This window comes from Schistocerca gregaria, chromosome 2 (assembly GCF_023897955.1).
Source record: "Schistocerca gregaria isolate iqSchGreg1 chromosome 2, iqSchGreg1.2, whole genome shotgun sequence".
NCBI classification, from domain to species: domain Eukaryota; kingdom Metazoa; phylum Arthropoda; class Insecta; order Orthoptera; family Acrididae; genus Schistocerca; species Schistocerca gregaria.
Window position 1 is genome coordinate 947,478,524 of NC_064921.1, and position 8,900 is coordinate 947,487,423.

The 8,900-nt window shown below is 38.2% G+C and overlaps 1 long non-coding RNA gene across 1 annotated transcript; it reads left to right on the forward strand.

The window, feature by feature from the left end:
• Window positions 1-1,150: 1,150 nt before the first annotated feature.
• Window positions 1,151-8,606, forward strand: LOC126335408 (uncharacterized). Its single transcript, XR_007564867.1, has 3 exons — window positions 1,151-1,347; window positions 8,443-8,515; window positions 8,594-8,606. It is a non-coding gene; the product is annotated as an uncharacterized LOC126335408 (long non-coding RNA).
• The last annotated feature ends 294 nt before the right edge of the window (window positions 8,607-8,900 follow it).

Below are 8,900 nucleotides of genomic sequence, written 5' to 3' on the forward strand. Positions count from 1 at the left end.
AACGTCATGTGATCTGAACTCGCATTGCTGTCCTTGACTGTTCTTTTTGCGGGGATTATGGCCCTCGCAAGATGATTTTGAACTGTTTTTACACGCAAAGTGCACATACACAGTGTGGTAGCTTATATGCGTGGGTGTTAAGAGTTCACATTAGTATGAAAATGAAATTTATTGGATTCAGATAGTTTGCAGCTTTCAGGGATAGCTTGTATATAAGAGAAAGGAGACGGAAGTGCAAAACAATCCATAGAAAGTGCGTATACCCGGGAAAATGCCATCACATGGTACAGAAGGGGAATTTCACAAAGAGTACAAGGAGTTTGAGGAAGAGGAATCTGTATTTTCTATTTTGGAAGCATCCTTTTTTTTCCTTTGCTACGTGAAATTGCACACAGAACTACTAAGAGAAACACATTGTTACTAGCTGTCGTCACATCCCGTGAAAATTTGGTTTAAGGTTAACTTTAGTTGCTAGTTCAGTGCAAGATTTAGTGTATTAATGATATTACCCTCAATACCTTTCCATTCAAGATAGATAGGTTTTCTTTACATTTATTTAACCTTCAGTAGTTCAAGTGCCTTATTTGTACTGGGGTTAGCTACTGTAACTACATAAACATTGAACACTGGTGCCTGTAGAACTGCTTCACTCACAATTCAGAGAGCTGCTTAACAATAAACAGGTGTGCTACAAATAATATTTAAACAAACAAATCACAGTGTCTGGAGATTGCAGTGCATTCCTTTATGTAACACTAAAAGTGCCTTACAATATACAAACAAATTTTACTTAATATTCTATTCACAGTACATTTTTCACTTCAGGTTGCAGCCATGTTGCAATCCATTTCATTGAAAAATATTAAATACGCTGCCAGTATGTATAAAAATCCACTATATAAATGTAGTCGAGGGCAAGTAATTTACTACGCTCATGTCGTACAGTTCAGACTGCTGTCTCATTGCTTCCATTAATCTGTCGCCAATTATTATAAATTTTAACAAAAGAAATAACAAAACGAAATAATTTATACTAAACAACAAGCAACTGACATCCACCACGACGAAACGGGGAGAACTGCCTGCGGCCATATGTAGGGAGGGAATCAGCTTGTGGGTCACGTGATCAGCTAGAGACAAACCCTGACGGTGCCGTCCCGTGACGGCAGTGCGGTTGCCGCCACTCGAAATGCATTTCATTATGTATTGACGGGACAGCCAATATGAATTGACCTTTATTGTTGCAGTGTTTATTTCTGCCGTTTATTTTAAAAAAATCATCGTATTCTTCAGTGTAGCTCACTGAGCGCATGACGCACTACTGTCGCAGTGTATAAAAAAAATAAGGTATTGACTTGCCAGCTTGCATGACAGCGAGCATTTTAACACGTCCGTTTGGTGTCTGATGTGCTCGTGGAGAGATGCATTTGCAAGTTCTCGAGGCTGTATTCGACTTGAAACTATTGACTTTTCTGTCTTGCCAGCTTGCATGACAGCGAGGATTTAAACACGCCGATGTGCTCGTGTAGAGATGCATGTGCAAGTTCTCGTGGCTGTACTCGACTTGCAACACGTGATGATATATCGACCTTCGAAGTGTCAACTGTTTTTAACTTCGGATTATCCGCATGGTACGCTGAACAACAGTGTGCAGACTACCGCAGACTACCGGGTACAAACTAGTGCTGATTGTTTAGGTATTTGTCAAGCTGTGACAATCGAAGAATGAAACCCACCGTGGTTGCTGATGAAATGTTCCCTGAAGGTGCAGGGCCGTATATGGATTTGGAGGAGGTGCTTATTGTTTTGTACTGTATTGTACTTTGTACTGTCAGTAACACAATATTATTCCAGTGTTGTGACAACGAGATGTCGAGATCCTGTTTTATGGAAATATCAGTTGTAAAAGCTATCATTGATATATGTTATAAACAAACATTCGTCCTTGAATTCAAGAGACTTCTAATGATACAGAATATATGATAAAACTGAAGGAATAAACAGACGCACTAGCTTTCTGTACGGGGTGGTATAATTTTAAAGGTGGTGCTATCAGAATGAGGAGTGCTCGTTTCAGTAGAGAATAAATTGTATTTATTTCGTACACAGACTCCACCAGAAAGAATCACGGAAGACTGGTGACAGCTTTACTAAGACGCGTATATGAAGAGGGGTAGTCACTTTTTTTTTCCTAGCTCTGTAAATAGCGTGCGAAGGTTAACAAGTCATTTGTGCCGGATTCACCAGTAATTTTGTATGTGGCGCTTTTTGAGCACGAGTCACTATACTGTTGCTGCCTTAGCCTGAAAACTGTTTGGGTGCATCTATCTGCACTAGTCTTCCATGTGCAAACCTCTGTACCTCAATGTAACTACTGTGACGTTCATCCTCATTAAGTTCTTTTTTCCGATATTTTAATACTATAGATGTTCAGTATAGTTATATAAATTTCAACACTCTTCTATACCAATATACTCCAAAATCTTCTTTTCTGTCTGCACCTTTCATCAACATTTTACTTCTGTACTAGCTCTCAAACCTAGTGACATCACATGATTTGATTGGACTATATTCATTTACACATGGTTTTTTTAATTCTTTACTGCTTATTAATTTTCCTCTGCTGCCTTCACTCTTTCATCATTTAAAGCTATCCTTTCTTCTACTGTTTTATTCCTTACGCCTGTCAGTCACTGCTTAATGCTCCCTCTGAATACTAGAGCTGTTACATCTTGTACAGTTCCCATTTCATTAGCTTCCTACTTTTCGCAATTCTCAGCTATTCCAACGACATTGGCAGAGTTGAGTTGTCAGCGATAAGTCAGGCTGCAAGCTCACAACCACACTTGCCACATTCATTTATGTACTTTGTGCCAAAAATCCCAGGATGGAGAGAATTACGGATGCATGCAACAGCAGCCATAACACTGGTAATTTTATCACATGTGACTTCGTCACACAACCAGGGCTTTAGGTATGGAATGAGTGAAACTGCTTTCTATTTACTGGTTACGCTAAAGTCTGTCATGTGAACATTAGTGTTATCGAGAATTTTACATTCCTGACTTCTAATATTATGAGAAATGATAGTGGCTAATGAGGTATTCTTAATTGAAAGCCGTGCAGTCTGAGATGCCTGTCACAGTCTGCGCGGCTCCCTCCATCGGAGGTTCGAGCCCTCCCTCGGGCATGGGTGTGTGTGTTGTCCATAGCGTAAGTTAGTTTAAGTTAGACTAAATAGAGCGTAAGGTTAGGGACTGATGACCTCAGCAGTTTGGTCCCATAACATCTTATTACAAATTTCCAGTTCTTCCTTAATTGAAAAACTAAGTCATGACTTAGTTTGTAGATGAATGGTTGCTAGGTACATAAACAACTGAAAAAATTACTAGGCTTATCACAGTGCCCTCCTGAACCAGCTAATATAGCACACATAGCTGTACTGTCCTGGCTAGCTATATTATTATGAACAGCTATTTGACAGGGATGTTGTGGGTGGGGGGAGGGGGTGAAGAATTGTGATAGTGGTGAAAGAAGAAAGTTGGAGAGGTGAGAGGGAGGGTGGCTGACGAGTGGCACGGAGAGGCTGTGAGGCGATAGGATAAGAATTTATAACTAGGGTGATAGTGTGTAACTGTTAGCCCTAGTGCAGACAGGAGTTATACGTGGCTCCAAATGAAGAAGAGGAGTTGGGAATGGGACTGGTATTGAAGGGGAAGGGAGAGACACTGGAGAGGATGATATGAATGAAGATTAATAGGATGGAGTGGGAGGCATGAAGACAAGGATGGATGTGGGTGTGAGACAGGCTAGTGGAGGTTGAGTACAGGAGGATTGCTTGGTTGAAGGCTGTGTTGTAGGGACAGTTTCTGCTGTCGTAATTTTGAGAAACTAGCATTTGAATGGGGAGAGGTGGGGGTAAACCAGATGATATGGGTTGTAAAGCAGGCATTGAAGTAGAGCATGATAGTTAGCAAGTTCTTGGCCACAGTGTGGAAGTAGTTACTGATTCAGCTGGATGGTTGGTGGTATTTATTTCAGTATGCCACATTTTAACTTCATGTCTTACATATAGACAGGAGGGTAGGTGCTAATTTACCAACTGGCCTGCTCTCATTTTAGCAGATGTTAAGACCAGTGTCAAAAGAATTTTAAGATTCTGTGGAATAGGTGATGTTCCTAAATTATCAGGGAGTAGATTTTAAAATGAACAGCCAACCACACTTTCATGATTGCCTTTGTAATCCTTTCTAGGTTTTAAGTGTAGTAAAATGACCATTCACAATTTTTAGTATTTATAGGTGCGATTGTTAGTGAAAATGGAAGGAAGTGAGGGACTTTCAATAAATTTTTATGTACAGTTTGGTGACCTATCTGATTTTTAAGGACAAGTGTACTTGATCTCGCCCTTTTTTATGCTACTAAGCATAAAAATTGTGCAGGCATATTGCTATATCCATTGTTATATTAATTTTAGTAAATTTTAAAGCAAGTGGAAGTTGCACACTTTCAACTTGCTTTGTCGGTGTGAGTATGAGTGTTTATGCATAGAATATGATATTTTTGCAGTAATTGTAGTTTTGCGTGCCATGAAGACAAATCCATCACCGACAGAATCATAAATCACTAAGAGAAAATTAACTTTTTATTGCACAGTAGTAGAACTCCCAGGATAACTGAAAGATGTTAACTTATGGTGAAATATAGTGCCAATTTGATGGCAGCTCTGCAGCAAATATATTTATGGACAAATTTGCCTCCACTTTCAAAATGTCATCACAACAAAATAACTGAATGTGGTGCTTCCATGTTAATAATGATCAAGTAATCTATACAGACTCTGACATTTTATATTTTCTCTACTTCTGCCATCGTCAATTATTTCGTTGCCCATACAGCAAAATGCATGGATTATGTTTTGTGTCTCATTATCTAATCTAATTCTGTTATCTGATTTAATTGTAACTGCATTCCAGTACACTTGTTTTACTTTTGTTGATATTCCTAACCTCTTTTCAAGACTCAATCCATTCCATTCAACTGAGTTTCAAAGTATTTTTCTGTTCCTGACAGAATTGCGATGTTACTGACAAACCTCAAAGTTTTCATTTCTTGGAAAACTTAGTAAGTTTAATGAACGGTGTATGTTTAATGTATGGGAGTTACTTTGTGCTGGCATGTTGACATTGCAGTGAAGTTGCTTAATAGGCTAAGAGATAAATACCTAACGATGAGGCTATGACTGAAGTGTGCGTAAGCACAATAATACCACTGTGAAGACAATGGACACCTTTTACCGTTAACTTTTCCATTATTTCCCTGTCCTGGTTTGCCAAGAGTAGCCACTATGGCTACAAAAAAATTTTTGTTTCTTGTCCCTGATTTTTCATTCCCTTTTCAAATTCCTCCTTGGTTTCCATTATTACTTGCCTAGTGTATGGATTGAACAATATAGAGGTCAAGTTTCAACTGTGTCTCACTACCTTCTCAACTGCTGCTTCGTTTGGTTTTGCAACCATGGCTTATTAAATTGTTAGTTCGGTAATACACTGGCTCTTATTGGAATTGTCACATTCTTCTTAATCTCCCATCTAATCTTCATGGACTTCCTCTTGCCTTTATATAACATTGTCTTCACCTTTTTCCTGATAGGCCTATTCATATTGCTGCTTCTCTTTTCTCTCCAAGAGTCTCTACAGCTTTGCATTTCTTCTCTGCCATTTGTGTCTTGTCATTTTGCTGTTTTTGTTACTATTTTTTAGCTTGTGTTATCCTAAGATTTATGTTAGGCATTGTCCTTTTGTCTATTTGAACCTCTACTTGCTTCACTATATCATCTTTGAATGCTACATGCTCATCTTTTACATTCCATCCCCCCCCCCCCCCCCCCCCATTTCAGTCAATTGATTCCTTTTGTTCCCTTTGGAAGTATTGACATCCTATGGTACTTTAAATTTATCTAGATCCTATCTCCTTAATTTCCATCTTTTTGTGTTGGTTCTTCAGTTTTAACCTGCAATTCATAACCAGTAAATTATGGTTAGTGTCCACATCTGGTCTTTGAAGTGTTTTGCAGTTTGAAAGCTATCTGCCCTTTATATAATCTGTCTGAAACCTTTTATGGTATCCACACGTAAAACTTGTCTTTTATGATTCATAAACCAAGTCTCATCAATGATTAAATTGTGATCTATGCAAAATTCTACCAGGTGGCTTGCCCTTTCATTTCTTTCCCCAGTCCATGTTAGTTTCCTTTCTTTTTTATTCTATTGAATTCCATTCCCACGCGATCTAGTGTTTTTTATATCTAAGAATGATCATTATTATTTTTATCTCATCATAAATTCATTCAATCTCTCTATCTCTGGAGCTAATAGGTATAAAAACTTGTACTATTCTGACGGTGTTCACTTTGTCTAGCTGGCAATCACAATGCTTTTAGTGGCTGTTAACCTGTATTTCTAATATTTAACTTATTTTTATGTTACCTCTATTTGATTTTGTGTTGATAACCCTGCATTAACCTGCCAAAGAGTTCTGCTTGCTCTTCCTGGCACTCCACTTCAGATCACCATTATCTTAACTTCCACCTCTCCATTTCTGTATTCAGGTTCTCTAACTTAGTTACGCAACTAAGGCATGTAACACACTATGCTCTGATTGGAAAGTGAGTATGAGCCTACTGAACGATGAAAACTTTGAAGAAGAAATACTACAGTCATGGCAAAATCGTCAGCTGTAAGAGGAAACTACACCAGTAGCATATAAAACCCAAACTAAGAACAGAAATAATTCAATACTCCAGAAGGTAAAAGCAATTGGACAGCCAAACCATTGGATATTATTACCACTGCTTGTGAAGCTGCAAGAAACAATGGACCTGTAAGATGTAAACAGTACAGAAATAACAAACAATACAAAGACTCTTTCTTGGTGTGATTAACATTGTGCTTCCAGGTGTACTGCCAAGTTATTTCCATTTAATGTGCAGTATTTAGAAAACTGACCCAGCCTTGTTCTGCAGGTGCTGTACATTTTGCTGTTGCATGTACTTGCTGCCTGGATTCCAATCAGATTGTGAACTATTGTTGGTTTGTGCTGCTATTTATAGCCAATTCTGATTCTTGACACCCAGTACACCTTTTGATTGCTGTGGCATTGCAGTTGTATCATTTGGAACCACTAGACAAATTCAGCATCTGGGTGTCCATTTTCTTGATGCCTATAAAACATATTATTGCAGTATCTGCAGCTACATTTTAAAGGATAGCCAGTTTTATGATATGCTCCACAGCAGACTTTAACATTCATTTGCATATCATCACATTCGATCTCCTCATTACACCAATATGATTCTAAATGCATTCTTTAAGGGTGGATACATAGCGGAACATCTTGTACAGTTTGTAACACAGAGTGCGCTTTCAATGTTGATGGTACAAACCTTTGTGATCACTGTGGCATAATATTTTTCATTTGATGTTCATGATACAAGTTTATGGTTTGTTTTGAACATTTCTTGAATGTTGACGTTATCCATTTTGTGATGTAAAATACATGCATCCCATAGAAGGTTGATCTATGCACCTCCTGGACACTCATCTTCCGTTGTAATCCTGATGAACACGCGATCTAGTGTGCAGATTATTTTTCCTGTCATTGTTAACATAACACTTTCAATTGAGCTTCACTCAAAACTGTACTTGTTCCTTGTAAGAAGAATATATCTTCAACAGCTGTCACACAGTCAAGAAAGTAATGTAATTCAAAAGACAAAGCTGCAGGTAAAATACAACATTATGTGATGATATGTCCTAGCAAAAGTTACCTAATTATGAGAGAGAGCAGCTACCATTGAAAACTCCAAAAGATAATTTTGCAGGTTTTTTTTTGGTGGTGGTGGTGGGGGGGGGGGGGGGAGGAGAGAGAGAGATGGTGAGATGAAAAGATGTACAAACAACATCCTCCAGTACATCCATTGTCATATCTGATCTTACAGACTTTTTATTAAAATACATTAGTGGAAAAAACTCAACTTACAGAGGGAATATGGTGAATAGTAAGCTCTGGATAAGTGGACCACTATCATGAAAGTAGTGGCTAAATTTGATTTGCACTTTGTGAAAAATGTCAATGAATACATTACAAGGGAGCCTTCCCCCCCCCCCCCCCCCCCCCCCCCCCCCACACAGCATTCTTCATAGGGCTGAAATTGAAAATAACTCCAATTAGGCCCCATGGACTATACATAGATGACTACCTGCTGGTGTTTTTGCCAGTGGCATCATTGGACATCATTATGTCTGAGCATGTGGCTTCCACACTAGTCTCTGGGTTATTAATATTGGCTTACTCATTGCTAGACCAAATGCTGTACTTGAATCTAATCTTGTGACAGACAACACTTGTATGCTGTCTGATTAATCACACATATTTTTGTAGGCTGGTGGTTCATCAGGATTATTGATGGATTTGGCAGCAAATGAAAAAGCTGTGCATGCAGATTTCTTTAATGGTAAGAGATGGAGAATATACTCAGTACTGTTTCTACCCTTCTAATTCTTTGAGTTTTATGATCTTGCCTTTGTTTCAGATTTTGAGGATCTGTACGATGACGAAGATCTACAGTGACCATTAAAACAAATGTGCTTGTGTAATGAAAAACCAAATTCTGAAGAGTGCATCATATTTGTGTGTCTGAAGTTTAAATGACTGATACTGTGTTTCAGATCTCATGTGTTGGTGTTTTTTAGTTATGTTTAATTTGGTAATAAAAATTTGATGAAACATTCATTTGTTCATTCTGGGAAGATGTTTTACAAAAACAGACATCTTTGTCCCTCTTTTATTCAGATGAAATGTTGGTTGGAGTTGTGAAGCATAAAACTGGTAGCACTCTT